This window comes from Humulus lupulus, chromosome 3 (genome assembly GCF_963169125.1).
Source record: "Humulus lupulus chromosome 3, drHumLupu1.1, whole genome shotgun sequence".
NCBI lineage: Eukaryota > Viridiplantae > Streptophyta > Magnoliopsida > Rosales > Cannabaceae > Humulus > Humulus lupulus.
Window position 1 is genome coordinate 204,609,492 of NC_084795.1, and position 18,247 is coordinate 204,627,738.

The 18,247-nt window shown below is 42.7% G+C and overlaps 1 non-coding gene across 1 annotated transcript; it reads right to left on the bottom strand.

Annotated features, from left to right (window-relative positions):
* Positions 1-9,543: 9,543 nt before the first annotated feature.
* On the bottom strand, positions 9,544-9,650 carry LOC133827966 (small nucleolar RNA R71). The gene has a single exon (XR_009890614.1). It is a non-coding gene; the product is annotated as a small nucleolar RNA R71 (small nucleolar RNA).
* Positions 9,651-18,247: the final 8,597 nt, after the last annotated feature.

The following is an 18,247-nucleotide window of genomic DNA, read 5'->3' on the forward strand; positions in this document are numbered from 1 at the left end:
TCGGTAAATGATGAGAATATTGAGTCCGACGGAGAGACCGAGGTGGCTCGTCCCGAGGATAATGGTGCATCCTGGGCTCAAGCTGACTAGCGGGACAACCTTAATGCTCGAAGATGTAATAAGGCCAATGGGCGTGAACTCACTAGGAAAGGTCTATCAGACCTCTAGGATAACCTAAATGCCCAAAGAAGAGATAACCCCGCACAGAGCGTCAACTGAGACCGCGATCTGATCTGTGCAGAGTCTAAAGAAGATCATGCTAAGAATGGCCAGGCGGCAAGGCCACGACTCAAACTCGGAAGATGAAGAAGTGGAGCCATGCTCTCCCCACATTGTGGAAGCCCCCTTGTCTCAGGGCTTCAAGATGTTGGCCATCCCACCCTATGATGGCAGCTGGGATCCCACTGACCACCTTTCTAAGTTCAACAGGTTGATGTCAGTGCACCGCATCTCCGACGACGCTAAGTGTCATGTGTTCCCGATCACTCTAATGGGACCAACAGATGAGTGGTTCAAGAAGCATTGACTAGGATCCATTCATTCGTGGCATCAGCTGCCATCTGCCTTCCGAAGGCAATTCATAGGAGCTCGGAATGTGAGCTTCGAGGTCAATGCTTTGGCCAACATTAAACAAGGGCCCTTCACGACACTCAAGGCATACATCTAATGCTTCAAGGAGGAGGTGGCAAGAACCAAGAGGGTTGATGAAGGCTGGCATCCGCGCGGGGTCCCCGCTTTGGGATGACCTCCAGCTGAGGGGATGCCGATCGCTCGAAGTCATTCATCAAGCACAAGAGTATATCAACTGAGAGGATGCCCAGATTGGTGCGTTCAGAGGACCATTACCTTCCCCAATCGGACCGCATCTGGCCCCATGGCTTCGGGAATCCAGTATTCCCCTTATGCTCCCGTCCAACCAGGCTTGGGAGGAGTCCAACCCAGCCTAAGCGTCCCACCCACAAGTTTCAATGTCATGCCAACTTCTGGTTTCAGCGTGGCCCCGATAGGATATGGAGCAGTGCCCACTGGGTATAGTGCTTTTCAGCCTGCATTCAGTGCCAGAGTTTCACTCCATCCCAGTCTGCTGCACCTAGTCGAACCCCCGGCGGCAGTAGATGCGCAGGAAAAGGCATAGGCCAGAAGACCAAGTTAAATGGAAACGCACTGGCTGAGAGAACATCTTCGTGGACACAAAATAGCATGTTCACTATCAGAAGCCACAACCCATCCGGAGGGACAAGGAAAGGCGAGATCCAGACAAGTTTTTTCATTTTCACAATGACATAGGGCACCACACCAATGAGTATCTCCAACTCAAGGATGAGATCAAAAACCTCATCAAGTTAGGACATCTCCACCAATATGCTAAGGGTGGAGCGCGCCAGGCCCAACTCCCCATGGCTAGAGTGCCCGTGCCGTTAGTGGGCCCGCAGGTCCCAGCTGTAACGCCCTAAACTCCAGGGACCAATACGGTGCACATTATAAACAATGCTAAACTCGCTAATCAAGTCATTTGGCCATAAACGTGTAACTAGGTATGATTAGCAGTTTAGGGATTAAAAATTATGGTTAAGATATAACGTTTACTGTATACATTGGGATCCCAAAAATATAATTTAGAGGTCTAATACAAGAAAATATTTACAATCAGCCGATCTAAGCGGCAAAACAGGGTTTAACCTCTACCACCAGCTCGATCACCAGGTTAATTTCGGGGACATGACCTACCACCAAAGCCTCTTTCTCCTGAGCCGCACGGGCAGTGTTTGCCTCGATACGTGCCTCGAACTTGGTCTTCATATCGGGATCCTTTGTGATCGAGAGGTACATGTCTCTGTTGCTCTCTCGTCTGATCTCCTTATCTGCCGGAACACAAATCAGTCCCTGATGTCGAAGTATACCAGTCTCAGAAATAGAATAATCCTTAGCTGTCCCGACTAAGACATGCTGCCTAACATCTTGCAACTACGCATCCACCAATTGTCTCTCCTTGATCCTTTCTAGTAGGGTCGACTGCAAGGTAATATTAGCTAACTAACCCACCACCAATTCTATCTTTGCCCTGGCCATCTCATCAGCTAACTCTCTCGAGATCCGGGTGGAACTATACAATTGTCCTGGGCCCCACCTACTCAATGCATCTGCCACCACATTGGCCTTCCCTGAGTGGTAAAGGATATTGCAGTCATAATCCTTAACCAGCTCCAACCATCGCCTCTGTCTCATGTTCAGATCCTTCTGAGTGAAGAAATACTTCAAACTCTTATGGTTAGTGTATATCTCGCACTTCTCCCCATACAGGTAATGACGCCACACCTTCAATGCGAATACCACTGCTGCCAGTTCCAAATCATGAGTAGGATATCGCTGTTCATACTCCTTCAGCTGCCACGATGCATAAGCTATAACTTTCTCATTCTGCATTAGCACGCAACCTAAACCCATCCTCGATGCATCACAGTAAGCCACAAACTTTCCTTCCTCCGAAGGAAGACTCAGCACAGGTGCAGAAATAAGCCATCGCTTCAATTGTTAGAAACTGTTCTCACACCTCTCTGACTAAACAAATCTCTGATTCTTTCTTGTCAACTCTGTCATTGGTGAAGCAATCTTTGAGAATCCCTCCACAAACCGCCTATAATAACCTGCCAACCCAAGGAAACTCTGCACCTCTGAGGAGTTCCTTGGCCTCGGACAATCCCTTAGTGCCTCCACCTTGGACGGATCCACCTTAATCCCTTCTGCACCAACTATATGCCCAAGGAAAGTCACCTCTGGCAACCAAAACTCACACTTTTTAAACTTGGCGTATAATTGATGCTCCCTTAACTTCTGTAAAACCTGTTGAAGATGTTGCTCATGCTCTGCCTCTGAAATGGAGTATACTAGAATTTCGTCGATGAAGACAATGACGAACTGATCTAAGAAGTCCTTGAACACCCTGTTCATCAAATCCATAAAAGCTGTCGGGGCATTGGTCAAACCAAAAGACATGACTAAGAACTCATAATGCCCATATCGCGTCCGGAAGGTCATCTTCGGTATATCCTCATCTTTGATCCTCAGTTTCTGGTTCCCCTGTTCCTGCTTTCCCCTCAACCGTGGCGGCTGAGCAGCTGGTCATGTACAATCAGCTCACAGAGTTCTCCAAGTCAGGGCTGATCAAGTTTGCCATTGCCTTTACCTGCACCACGTAGCACCCGTGAGCCAAGGCCCAGCAAGAAAACATAATATACATCACAAACAATAATAACAAATAATTAATCCTTTAGGCATGATCAAACACTTAACACTCATATTAACCATATAACATGTACTCAGAGTCAAAGATGCAATTAAACGTTAATAACAATCAAGCTACAAGATTATCAAAGCCGACAACTTAGGCCGCACCCTCTGTTTACCCCACTGACTCTGGCTCGCTTAAACCGAGCTCAGTGCATAATAAGCTGTCCTTGGCTACCAGTGGCCAAGCCGCGCTCTGTGCGCTAGTGTAACCTTGGCGCTCTTAGGCCGTTGGTTTACTATTTACATGGCATAATACCATCCTTTCAAAGCATACATATTAGGGAATCCTTAGTCCCTTTACAATTACACAACCGGGTGCAGTTTTCTTACCTTTAATTTCCACGTTCACTGACTACGAGCGACGTCCCTCGAGCACGATCCGTTTCCCGAGCCCTAGCTTAACACCTAGTCATAACCAAGGTAATAAATTCCATTAATACTCTAATAAAGGTTTCCGGGTATAGTTCTAGCATCCGGGACATCGAATTCTGCCAAGCACGGTGGTGGAATCGATCCCGAGCACCCTAAGTTAGATTCCCGCCCCTAAAATCCCCAAAATATCAAGAATGCACCTAAGGGTTGCGACCCTTGAAACCTAGCTCCGGCTGTAATGCCCTGAATTCTCCGATGTGGTTTAATGGCGGGATTAGTAGGCCGGGAGGGCCATACTTGTTTAATTAAGCCATTAAATGATATCATGCATGTATATGTGAATTATATTATAATATGATGTTAAATACATGCATGTGGGTCCACATTTTAATTATAGGGGTGTGATGGTAATTTGGCCCGTTGAGGGTAAAATTGTATATTTGTATGCATGTCGATGATATGTGTTGAGACCACATTATAATGTGGGTTTGTTCGAGCTACTCGGCATGAGAAAATCTTGGATCATTGATTAGCGGTTTAGTCACAACAGGTTTAAGTTCGGGGCTCGGGTTGAGTTCCGGGGTGATTTTAATGATTAGAGCGTTACCGGGAATTAAAGGGTAACGGGATGTGAATTATTGGCGTTTGAGATTATCGAGAATAGCGGGAATTGGAGAGCATTAATTATGATTAACGAGATAGGAGGAAAGTGCCAATTATGCCCTTGGGAGCCTTTAGAAACTATTAATTGACCTAGGGGTAAAATGGTCATTTCACCCCTAGGATAGATATAAACCATTGTTGGCTGAAGAAGAGAGCAAAAACAGAGCACGTTTAAGAGTTTCTCCCGTACCTCTTTTCTTCACCTTTCTCTGTGATTTTTGAACCATTCTTGAGGATTCAAGCTTGGGAAGCAAGCCTTGGGAGTTTGGGAGTGTGTTCTTCCATTGAAGAGCATCATAAGCTAAGCTTTGGGTAAGTTTCTAACCATAGAATTCTCTGGTTTGCCCTGTTTTGGTTCTGTTTTGCAGCTGAGATTTCTAGGGTGAATACTTGGTTTTGTTGGGAGTTTTGTCTAGGGTTCCTATGCTTGTGATGTTTGGGATGTGTTAGGATGGTTTTTGGGTTCATTTGGAATTAAGAATGGGATTAGGAAGCTTGGGAATCAGGTTGGAATCAATGGAGATAAAGAAGGTCGGTTTAGGGGAGTTTTGGTCTAGAGGTATCGATATAACGCCCACCCTAGGGCACTACAACGCTCCTCAGGAGGCAGATGGGCATGTTGGGGGTCCTGAGTATAGCATTGTGGTGCTAGGGGTTCAGCGCTGTAGCGCTACCCTGTTCCTTCAAAGTCCTGTTTTGGGTGTTTTTAAGGGTTTTTGACTTGGGGTTTCAATCCTTAAGGCCCGAGATCGAATCTACTCACCGTGTAGGCATGTTTCGAGGTCCCGAGAGTGGTGCTTATGTTAAGACCCTATTCATGTTGATTCTCATTAATGGAGGTTATAATTGGTTGTGATTAGGTAACCGCTAAGGAACGAAAGATCGATCGTTCTGAGGGGTCGTCCTTATTATATTTCTCGCTCCAACCTGAGGTAAGAAAACTGCACCCCGTGTATATATGACATGCGTGATTATTATTGAGGCATGTTGATTGATAAATGTGGACATGGATTGCCTATTGAATGCTAGCAAATGTTGAATACTTGTATATGTATGGGCTAGTCAGGGACACTGACCTAAAGAGTCAGAAATGGCATAGTGTCATGAATGCCGAGCCAAATGAAGATTAGATCTAATTGATATCAGTGTTGAATGGCTCTAAGGCATTAACACTGGACTAACCCTAAGGTCGACGAACTTATAAGCGCTTGGCTAGTCTAAGACTAGTTACACAGAGCCAGGGCATAAGGCCCCGGTGACTGTTGTCACATGGCTAGGGAATGATGTTCCAGGGTTATGACTCTATGGTCATGAGGAGGGTTATGTTGGTGACTATTCACCATACACCAATCCTGGTCAAACTTATGAAAGGCTCACTTATCAGATAAGCCCTGGTGATCCTATCGTCACATGGCTAGAGGGGGCTGTACCCACTTTTGTGACTTTTTGGACTATCAGTCACCTATCTGTTTTAGATTGATAGTCCTGGATGATTATTAAGATCATTGTTGATATTATATCATGCTGTATTGTTTTTTCTTGCTGGGCCTTGGCTCATGGGTGCTATGTGGTGCAGGTAAAGGAAAAGAAAAGCTCACCCAGCCTTGAGTGGAGAGCTTAGGTTGTGATGTGTACATATGCGGCCGTTTGACCACCACAGCCAAGGAGTTCTCAGAGGAACTAGGGGGCTTACCCTATTTTGCCTCTTAGGTCGGCGGGATTGTATATTTGCAACAGTAATGACCATTTTGTACTAAGAACAACTTGTAAATGTTTTGATTAGCTCTGCAGAGCAATTTATAATATAGACTATCCTTCCCTTTTATTGATTTTCCACCTTAACCTGTTAATCACATTTAGAGCACGTTTTTAACCAAAGGACTCGGGTAGCGGGTCAAATTTCTGGTTCACCGATCACCGTAACTGTTCTGGGGTAACCAGGGCGTTACAACTTGGTATTAGAGCAATGCCAAGGTTAGGGTTCCTGTAGACTGGCTGGGCATGTACACACATCACTGAAGTCAAGCTCGACTCATGGTTTGGTAACTATTTATGTAGTTATATGTATAACTGCTTAAATGTGGTATATATTCTTTACCTGTATGCATGAGACACCATGTTGAACCTGTGCCCCTGAAATGTTATATCCTCTGCAACTGTGTGCTAATTAGTACTGAAATTGTTGGAACATATTCATTAGTATTGTTGATTATGAATTATTAGTGCTGAATTCTATAAACATGTATCTGCTTGAATAATTGAATGACTGTGGGATATGATAATTGTCTGCTTGTTCTTGGACCATGAGGCGGCAAGAGGTTTAGTTATTACTACCTGACTGGTCGTATTGATCATTATTTCAGCAAGGTATCAGTGACAGAATTATGAATCCAGGACAGACAGACACTTCAGCTGGCCAGAGTGATCAAGGCCAGAATAATAATAATAGCCAGGGTCAAGAAAATGACCAGTCACAGATTCCACAGCCAGCTCCTGTTAACTGGCAGTAAATAGTCAGTGATCGGCAGGCTACTATATTGAAACAGGGAGAAGAGTTACGTCTCCTGAAACAGCAGCAAGGGCCTACAGTGGCTAGTGTATCAGAGGCACATCCTGTGTCGGTGCCAGCAGTAGAGCAGCTGCCTGAGGTTGGGAATAAATGGGAGCCTCTCTATGAAAGGTTCAAGAAGCAACAACCTCTTGTATTTGAGGGCAGTGCAGATCCTGCCAAGGCTGAATAATGGATGAGCATGATTACCACTATCCTTGACTTTATGAGGGTATCTGGTAATAAGAGGGTGGCCTGTGCCACTTATATGTTTTGGGAGGATGCCCGGATTTGGTGGGAAGTGATTACCCAGACCAAGAATGTGAATGCTCTGACTTGGGAAGAGTTTCAGACTCTATTCAATGAAAAATATTATAATGATGCTATTAGAGCGGCGAAGGCCGAGGAGTTTATTAGGCTACTGCAGGGGAACTTATCAGTTACTGAGTATGCCTTGAAGTTCGATCGTTTGGCGAAGTTTGCCAAGGAGCTGGTGCCCACTGATGGGACCAGAAGAGAGAGATTCTTGCAGGGGCTACATCCCAGATTAGCCCGAGATGTACGTATCACCACTGTGGCAGGGGTTACTACTGATGAGTCTAGTTTTCATGATGTTTTGGTGATGTTTTTAGTAGTCTTTTATTTTGTTTTTCCTTGTTTTAGCGCGGGTTTACGCTTTGTTTGGTTGTTTTTGTGAATATCAGGAAGAATTGAGCATGTGGAAGGAAATGCCAAAGAAAGGGAAGAAATAATCGAGTTTTTCATCATATTTTGATCAAGAATGGTTCTCAACACAATTTGGAAGTGTTGGTGAAATTTTGGGATGAAAACTTGAAGAATTGAAGAATTCCTTAAGAGCCATGGCTTGATCAAAGTAGGGCCGCGGCTAGGGGGAGAAACAGAAGCATGGTTTTTGAGGACATCTTCGGGCCGCGGCATGGCTAGATAGAGCCGCGGCATGGATGGGCATTTTGCCCAGAAGACAATGATGCGGGCCGCGGCATGGTTTCAGAGAGCCGCGGCATTGAAAGGATAGTCTGCCCAGAAATTTTGACACGGGCCGCGGCATAGTGTATGTAGAGCCGCGGCCCGCCTCTCTAAAATCTAAAAATCCTAGGTTTTAAAGGACGAAAAAGAAGAGAGAAGGAGGTACGGACGAAGGGAGGAGTTCTGGTGTTGAAGGCTCAAGCTTAGAGTATTTTTACATGTTTTTCTTTTTGATGTTATCTTTAAATTCTGTTGTGATTAGCACTATGACTATGAACTAATTTTCTGTTTAGGATGTTCAATTGAATCACTTGAATTTCTATTATGACCTAATGCAATTTTAATTTCCTCTTCTTCAATCTTCTTCAATTCCTTATAACCTGTTCTTATAGATTGATTATTGATTGGCCATCTTTAGTCATATATATATATGTTTTTAAGTCAAAATCTGAGAAGTGAGATTTAATTATGCTGTGGTTATATTGGACATAATTCTAATTTAGAACGAAAGTATCTGAATTAATTGTGTAGCTGTTATTAAGTTGTGGAATTTAATGCTACCTTTGTGGTTCAATTTACCATAGAAATATAGGAAATTGTCACCTAGGTTGAGTTTATAATTCATAGTATGATTATAGACTGTTGTTTCAACTTGTTAATTGAATTAGGTAAAAATAAGAAGAATTCATACTTTGCGTTAGGGAATAATAGAAAGGATAGTTGATGAGATTGAATATCCTAATTGTTTCTCAGTGATTGAATTACGAGTTTTTACTATTAGTTATTATTCTATTTAATTGTCGATTATTATTTCTGCACTTTATCGATTCTTTTGCTGTATTTTACAAAAATCAAGAAATTTTAATTCATCAAATAGAACAAGAGATTAATTGACTGGTAATTGATAATTAAGTCCTTGAGGACGATACTTGGTTTTACCATTTTATTACAAGTTCGCGACTGTGTGCACTTGCATAGCAAAATTATCGCAACAAGTTTTTGGCGCCGTTGCCGAGGACTGAAAATTATCAATATCAGTTTAATTAATTTTTATTCTAATTTGATTTTAATTTATTTGCTTCTAATCTGTTTAGTTGCTAAATTTTTCTATCTCAGGTGAATTTTGGTATATGCGTGGCAGAAAAGGAAAAGCCACACTTGTTCCTCTGAATCCCGAGATCGAAAAGTCTTGCAATCAAATCAGAAAGACTAAGAGAGAGACCCAGAATTCTGTGAAGATGGCACAGAATGATGGGGATGGCAGGAATGGTTTAAATCCAGGAGTTGTCCAAGGGGTTCAGGCTCAGACCAACGCTGAGAGGAGTCTGAGAGATTATGTGCTACCCACTCTGACGGGAGTACAAAATAGTATACGCCCACCAGCTGTAGAGGCCAACAACTTCGAAATCAAGCCTGCTATTTTACAAATGGTGCAGTCCTCTATGCAATTCAATGGGTTGCCCTCTGAAGATCCTCACACCCATTTGTCCAACTTCCTAGAATTGTGTGGAACCTTCAAATATAATGGGGTGAGTGATGACGCAATCAAGCTTAGGCTCTTCCCATTTTCTCTAAGGGACAGAGCTAAAAGTTGGCTGAATTCTCTGCAGCCCAACTCCATTGTCACTTGGCAAGATCTGGCTCAGAAATTTTTATCCAAATTTTTCCCTCCGTCAAAGGCTGCTAAATTGAGGGGAGAGATAAATAACTTTTGCCAGAATGACGGAGAGTCACTGTATGAAGCTTGGGAACGGTTTAAGGAACTCCTGAGAAGATGTCCTCATCATGGCATAGAACAGTGGATGCTAGTACAAAATTTCTACAATGGTTTATGTCCGACAACCAGAACCATTATTGATGCTGCAGCGGGTGGCACTTTTATGAGCAAGAGCGCAGCTGGTGCTTATGAACTGCTGGAGGACATGGCTACAAACAACCATCAGTGGTCTGAGGAAAGATCATCAGGAGTCAGAAAGGTAGCTGGGGTGCATGAGCTAGATGCAATCACTGCCTTAACAGCGCAAGTAGCCTCTTTGACCAAGCAGTTGCAACAGAGTAGTGTGTCTGCTAATGCGGTTCAGATGGCAGTGAGATGTGAAATGTGTGGTGGTGCTCATTCTGTCGATCAGTGCCCTATCTGTATGAATAACACCCCCATGGATCATGCTCAAGTTCAGGCGGTGGGAAATTTTCAGAGGCCACTCAATAATCCATTCTCCAACAACTACAATCCTGGGTGGCGAAATCATCCCAATTTTTCGTGGAAGAATAATCAAGGCCAACAACCTCAGTTTCAGGGTCAATTTCAGAATAACATGCCTCAGCCACCTATGAATCAAGCTTCGTCATCAATGCAGCCTAGGCCTCAACAATCAATGCCTCAACCTGAGAGACCTAATGAACTGCAAGCTGCCCTGTTGACTCTTACTAACACTCAGACTCAATTTATGACTGAGACAAGATCCTCCATTCGAAACCTTGAGACACAGGTTGGGCAGTTGGAAAATATGCTCAATAACAGACCCCAGGGAAACTTGCCAAGTAATACTGAAGTCAACCCCAAGGAGCAAGTTCAAGCAATCACTTTGCGGAGTGGGAAGCAAACAGAGCAGCCTAGACCTCCACAGGCAGTGGTTCAGAAAAAAGAGATGGGTGCACAGTCTGATTCAGAAAGGGTTACTAAAGACCATCAGAAGTCAGAACAGAGTCCCCCAGTTGTCATTGAGCAGCCAGTTAGAGTTCCATACCCTCAGAGGCTTAGAAAGACTACCCTTGATAAACAGTTTTCTAAGTTTCTTGAGGTGTTTAAAAAGCTGCACATAAACATTCCTTTTGCGGAGGCCTTGGAGCAGATGCCCAGTTATGTTAAGTTCATGAAGGAGATTCTGTCAAAGAAAAGGAGAATGGAGGACTATGAGACTGTAGCACTCACTGAAGAGTGCAGCGCTATTTTACAAAGGAAGTTACCCCAAAAGCTGAGAGATCCGGGGAGTTTCACCATACCTTGCACCATTGGCAAGTTTGAATGCAAGCACGCCTTATGTGATCTGGGGGCAAGTATCAATTTGATGCCCTTATCTGTGTTTAAAAGACTTGGTTTGGGGGAGGCAAAACCAACAACTGTCACTTTACAGCTCGCAGACCGATCGTTAACACATCCACGAGGTATTATTGAGGATGTTCTTGTGAAAGTGGATAAGTTCATATTTCCCGCTGACTTTATTGTTCTGGACATGGAGGAGGACACAGATGTTCCTATTATTCTTGGTAGACCATTTTTAGCCACAGGCCAAGCTCTTATTGATGTTCAAAAAGGAGAGCTTAAGCTGAGAGTTCAAGGAGATGAGGTGGTCTTTAATGTCTTCAAGTCTATGAAGTATCCGGTGGCTAGTGACAGTTGCTTTAGTGTGGATATGATAGAAAAGGCAGTCTCCAAGAGAAGGATGAGCAGTGATGCCTTAGAGGCAGTATTATTGGGTGATGAGGGCGATGATGATGAGGATGCTGAGATCAGAGAATGTGTAAACTGGATCAACTCTTTCTTACCATATTGGAAAAAGTTCCAAGAATTAGCGGATGCGACTGATAAACCGCTAACCTCCATTCAGCAGCCACCACCGTTGGAATTAAAGGTCCTCCCAGATCACTTGCAATATGCTTATTTGGGAGAGAATGAAACTTTACCGGTCATTGTGTCAGCTGATTTGTCAAAGGTAGAATTGGAGAAACTGTTGAGGGTTCTAAGGGAGCATAAATTGGCCATTGGGTGGACATTGGCAGATATTAGAGGAATAAGCCCAGCGACAGTGATGCATAAAATTTTATTGGAGGAGAATAGCAAGCCATCCATAGAGGCCCAGAGAAGACTCAATCCAGCCATGAAGGATGTAGTATTGGATCAGATTCTTAAATGGTTGGATGTTGGGGTGATCTACCCAATTTCTGATAGTGCATGGGTGAGCCCTGTGCAAGTGGTACCTAAGAAGGGTGGAATGACTGTGGTGAAAAATGAGAACAATGAACTCATTCCAACAAGGACTGTAACGGGGTGGCGGATTTGTATAGACTACCGCAAGCTCAATAAGGCAACAAGGAAGGATCATTTTCCTTTGCCTTTTCTTGATCAGATGCTTGACAGATTGGCAGGCCACAGCTACTACTGTTTCTTGGATGGGTATTCTGGGTATCATCAGATCGCTATTGCACCAGAGGATCAAGAGAAAACAACCTTCACATGTCCTTATGGCACATTTTCTTTCAGGAGAATGCCATTTGGACTATGCAATGCCCCTGCAACATTTCAACGGTGCATGATGGCCATATTTTCAGACATGGTAGACCGGTGTATTGAGATTTTCATGGATGACTTCTCTGTTTTTGGCTCATCATTCGACCTCTGTTTGGGTAATTTAAAGAACGTGCTGCGTCGTTGTGAGATGGCTAATTTGGTGTTGAATTGGGAGAAATGCCATTTTATGGTGAAAGAGGGGATTGTCCTTGGCCATAAAATTTCAAGTGAGGGAATTGAGGTAGATAGAGCGAAAATTTCTACCATTGAAAGGCTGCCTCCACCAGTTTCAGTCAAAGGAGTTAGAAGTTTTCTTGGTCACGCTGGGTTCTATCGAAGATTCATCAAAGATTTCTCAAAGGTGTCTAAGCCTCTCTCGAATCTGCTTATGAATGGAGTTGTCTTTGATTTTAATGACGAATGTTTGAGGGCGTTCAATTTCTTGAAAGAAATGCTTATTTCTGCTCCAATTGTGATAGCTCCGAGATGGGAATTGCCTTTTGAGTTGATGTGTGATGCCAGTGATTACGCAGTGGGGGCAGTTCTGGGACAGCGGATTGATAAGGTATTCACGTCTATTTACTATGCTAGTCGGACTCTAAATGATGCTCAGCTTAATTATGCCACTACAGAAAAAGAGTTGCTAGCTATTGTGTTTGCTTGCGATAAATTCAGACCATATCTGATTGGTAACAAGGTGATTGTCTACACTGATCACTCTGCCATTAAATACCTGATGTCAAAGAAAGATGCCAAGCCCCGCTTGATTAGATGGATTCTGTTGCTTCAAGAATTTGACATGGAGATTCGTGACAAGAAGGGCAGCGAGAATGTGGTAGCTGATCATCTCTCTAGACTTGAGGTGGAGGAGACTGAAAATAAGAAAGCAGTGCAAATCAATGATTATTTTCCTGATGAGCAGTTGTTTGGGGTAAGTGAGACTTTAGCTGTCCCTTGGTTTGCAGACATAGTGAACTTTTTGGTTGCAAAAATTGTGCCTTCTGAAATGTCAAAGTAGCAATTAAAGAAATTCTTTTCTGAGGTGAAACACTACTATTGGGAGGAACCTATTCTCTATAGGCACTGTGTTGATCAGATTATCAGAAGGTGCGTTCCTGAAGAAGAGATGCAGTCCATTCTTAATCACTGTCATACTCAACAATGCGGAGGGCATTTTGGAGCATCAAGAACGGCGGCTAAGGTATTACAAAGCGGTTTCTATTGGCCTTCATTATTCAAGGATGCCAATGTGTTTGTCAAGGCCTGTGATAGATGTCAGAGAACTGGCAATATCTCGAGGAGAAACGAAATGCCTCTACAAGGGATTCTTGAGGTGGAAATGTTTGACGTATGGGGCATCGATTTCATGGGGCCTTTTCCACCGTCTTACAACAATGAATATATTCTATTGGCAGTGGATTATGTATCCAAATGGGTGGAGGCTGCAGCAACTAGAGCCAATGATGGTAAAACTGTGCTTAATTTTCTGCATAAACATATTTTTACTAGATTTGGCACTCCCCGAGCTCTGATTAGCGATGAAGGGAAACACTTTGTGAATAAGCAATTGGATGCACTGCTGGCTCGTTATGGAGTTTATCACCGAAAAGCTTTGCCTTATCATCCTCAATCAAATGGGCAAGCTGAAGTTTCGAACAGAGAAATCAAGAGCATCCTTGAGAAGACCGTTGACAGTTCGAGGAAGAATTGGTCGAAAAAGTTAGATGATGCGATTTGGGCGTACAGAACTGCATTCAAAACACCAATAGGCATGTCTCCTTATAGGTTGGTGTTTGGTAAAGCGTGTCATCTACCAGTCGAATTGGAGCATAGGGCATTTTGGGCTATGAAAAAGTTAAATTATGATTGGAGTGCCGCTAGTGAAAGAATACTGTTGCAACTGAATGAACTTGACGAGTTCAGAAATGAGGCTTATGAGAATGCTAAGATTTATAAAGAAAGAACAAAGGCTTGGCATGACAAGAACTTAATCAGAAGGGAGTTCCAACCAGGGCAGCAGGTACTTCTGTTCAATTCAAGACTTCGACTGTTTCCTGGCAAATTGAAGTCAAGATGGTCCGGACCATTCACTGTAGTTCAAGTTTTTCCTTATGGTTCTGTAGAAGTTCGGGGCAACTCAGGTGATTCATTTAAAGTCAATGGTCAGAGATTGAAACCCTACTTGGGTGGTAGTTTTGATCAAGCGAAGTCTATCCTCCTTCTGAAGCCTCTCTGAAGAGGGTTCCGCGTCCGGCTAAATGACGTTAACGACAGCGCTTGTAGGAGGCACCCTATATTTTACTTGTTATTTTTTTTACTTTTGTATTTGTAAACGATGGATATTTGGTTTATTTTTGGACTTTTAGAATCGTGAAAAACGTGAAAAATGAAAAAAAATTTAAAAAAATCAAAAAATTAAAAATTCCTTAAGGGCCGCGGCATAGCCCTATGATGCCGCGGCATTGGGGGGTTCCAGAGGCTCACGGATTTGGCAGAAAAGGGGCGGGCCGCGGCATAGATGAGGAGGGCCGCAGCATTGATCCCAAGTTTTCCCAGAATCACAAGGCGGGCCGCGGCATATGTCTGAGAGGGCCGCGGCATTCCAATGTGGAAATTTGATGCGGGCCGCGGCATAGTCAAGGTAATGCCGCGGCCCTAGTCCGAAAATTGGGATAAAAAGCCCTAAATCAGCCATTATCCCATTCATTCACTCTCACAATCTTACTCACACTCAAAACTTCTTTTCTCTCTAATTTTGTTTGAGACTTCCATCAGTCAAGGAGACCACAAGAAGGATTTTTGTGCCATTCAAGTAAGTGTATCTTCTCTAATCTAATACTTTTGATTAGAGATTAGATTGCATTGTGGTGTTGTGGATTGTTCTTTGTTGTTCTTGTGAGAAGATTAAGGGTTTTGTCAATTTTTGATTGTGGGAATTATTGTTAAAGGCTATTGATTGTGGGCATTATTGTTTGAGGCTATTGATTGTGGGAATTAGTGTTTGGGGTGTTGATTGTGGTAATTAGTAAGTTTGGGGGGGAGTGACACCAAAAAGGAAAGTATACTCAAGTTCTTGAGAGCATATTTGGGGGTTTAGTTGGTTCTTTTTGAAAGATATTATGGGTCCTAAGCGAAATCCCCCTAGAGGTACCTCCTCCAAGAAAGCATCCTCATCACGCACTCAACCACCACCAACACCACCTGCCCCAGCTGAGTATGACACGAATATTTTTGTGAGTAAGGATGCTGCCGAGTTGTTTAAAAAGATTTATAAACGATCGGTGGTAAGGGAAAGGGGGTTTGACTTTGATGAGGCCCCTGCTGTACAGCACCCTGGTTATGAACTTATAAAAGCTGAAATAGTGCGTCGAAGATGGAATTTGTTTTGTGACTCGAACCATGTGGATTCAGCCAACTGCTCTATTATATATGAATTTTTCGCCAATTTCTCCTATCAAGATGCAGAGCAGAATAATTTTGTCAGAGGCAAATTGGTGCCTACATCAGCCTATGCATTCAACCAATTACTGGGTCTTCCCTCTTTTTCTGCACAAGAGGATGAATACTGGCAGTTGGCCCATTTCGAGGAGCCAGACTATGATGCGGTGGCTGAGGTCTTAAGTATGGAAGGGGCACGTTTCAGTTATCATAATGGGAGGCCCAAAGAGTTGTTCAGGTGGCAGCTAAACCCAGTGGCGAAGGCGTGGTTTTATTTTGTGTGTGCACGTTTACTGCCGACGTCTCACCTGTCTTCTGTTGATCGAGAGCGTTGTTTGTTAGTGTACGCTATCATGACTCAAAAGAAGGTCGATGTGGGCCGCATTATTCGATATAGCATACGCAACATCAGTCGATTCAACACTACCGCTGGTGTCGCCCATGGTACCTTCCTTTCGACTTTATGTAGCACTTATGAGGTACCAACCTTTTCCAGGGATCTAGTCCGGAGGCCAATGGGGGCCATCAATCAGACCTTGTTTACGGCTTTCCCTCCAGCCTGTCTTACGCAGCCTGACTCTACTCAGCCAAATAAGCGCAGCCGGGCTGATGAAACAGGGGGCCCTGATCGTGCTGAGGAGGAGGAAGTAGAAGAAGCGGGTCCCAGCAACCCACATGAAAATTTGGCAATTGGAGGACCGATTGACGAGCACATGCAGAGTACGCATGCTCGATTGGATTACATTATTCAACAAAATCAATATTTAATCCAATCGCAGCAGGCGTAAAATCAGCACTATAATGACTTTATGGTGCAACAAAATGAATATGGGCGGTCTCACATTGAGGAGTTGAATACTTTGGTCACGAGGTGGACTATGAGTTCAGCCGATGAGAATTATTTCACTCCACCGCCATAGTACACTCCATATCAGTGGCCACCTCCACCACCTCCACCGCCATACTGATGTGGCGTCAGGTAAGTTCTCTTCCCTTGTTCTTTTTCTTTATCACATTGGGGACAATGTGCGTCTTAAGTTTGGGGGGGAGCTTATTTTGTTTTATTTTTGTTTTCTGCGTTGTTTAGTTTAGTTTAGTTTTCTGTAGTGTAAAAGTTAAACCATCATTCTTGTCTGTACTTGCTTTGTCTTTGCTCGTGAAAAGGAAATTGAATTCAACTGTGTGCTTGGTTCAATTGTTTTAGAGTTGAATTTAAAAAGTTCTGTGGGAAATTTTTAATATGTTTTGAAAAGATAACATTTTGGATTGTATTATATGTGTTTGACTAGGGTTGGTGGAATGACAATTTGAATCTAATAGAACTTGCATTATTTGGCTTTTGAGGCGAAATTCTTGATGACATGTGTTTAGAAAAGTGATTTAGGCAATTTTTTTTGGATCGATTGTGCCTTTCAAGCCGACCTTGAGTTAATTATCCTTAGTTACCCTTTTGAGCCTTGAATTTGGTTTTTGTTCTTGATCATACTATTTGAGCCTAAATTTCTTAACTTCTTTATTTTTGTTTTCCTTTCCTTTTGTTATCATAAGCATATAATCTGTGGGAAAGAAGAAGGAAAAATAGTAAGAGGTTGTTATGATTGGAATACAGTATGATTGTACAAAAAGAAGAGAGAGAGAAGTCTTTGAGAAAAAAGAAAAAAAAAAAAAAAGAATAATATCACTTTGTCACACTCCTTGATCATATTTATATATAGGAAATAATAAGTTTGGAGGAGTATGATTTGAAAAAAAAAAAAAAAAAAAGTGATAAGTCTAGAAAAAGAAAAGAAGAAAATAATGAAAAGTGTTGTCATCTCTCTCTCTAATTGTATAAAAGGGTGATTTTTGGTGTGGTAAAGAAAAATTTGGTTGGTTTTAAGGTTTTATGCTTATGGTAACGATTGAGCTTAAATGAGAATTTCATCTACCCTTACCTAAGCCTAACACTATAACCTGTGAAAGTCCTGTTGATTTCAAAACATGTGTTGTTGACATTAGTGGAGAAGGTCGAGTAATGCAAGCATATTGTAGATTTGGTTTGTGAAATTATCTGGAATGAGTTGAGCATATATGATAGAATGCAAGTGTTGTAGTCATTTTCATGATATATTATTGATTTTCCTAATTGAACTGTATAAATTGGACTTTGAGGCAATTGAGCTGAAATTCTGGTTATAAATATTGCAATTGAGATTTCATGAGTGTTGGCAAAGCAGTGTAGATGGTAATGATGGTTTAGCTTGTTCGTTTTTGTGTTTGTTTCTTTTTGTTAGTGTAACTTGGTCTTTACTCGAGGGCGAGTAAAGGTTAAGTTTGGGGGAGTTTGATGAGTCTAGTTTTCATGATGTTTTGGTGATGTTTTTAGTAGTCTTTTATTTTGTTTTTCCTTGTTTTAGCGCAGGTTTACGCTTTGTTTGGTTGTTTTTGTGAATATCAGGAAGAATTGAGCATGTGGAAGGAAATGCCAAAGAAAGGGAAGAAATAATCGAGTTTTTCATCATATTTTGATCAAGAATGGTTCTCAACACAATTTGGAAGTGTTGGTGAAATTTTGGGATGAAAACTTGAAGAATTGAAGAATTCCTTAAGAGCCACGGCTTGATCAAAGTAGGGCCGCGGCTAGGGGGAGAAACAGAAGCATGGTTTTTGAGGACATCTTCGGG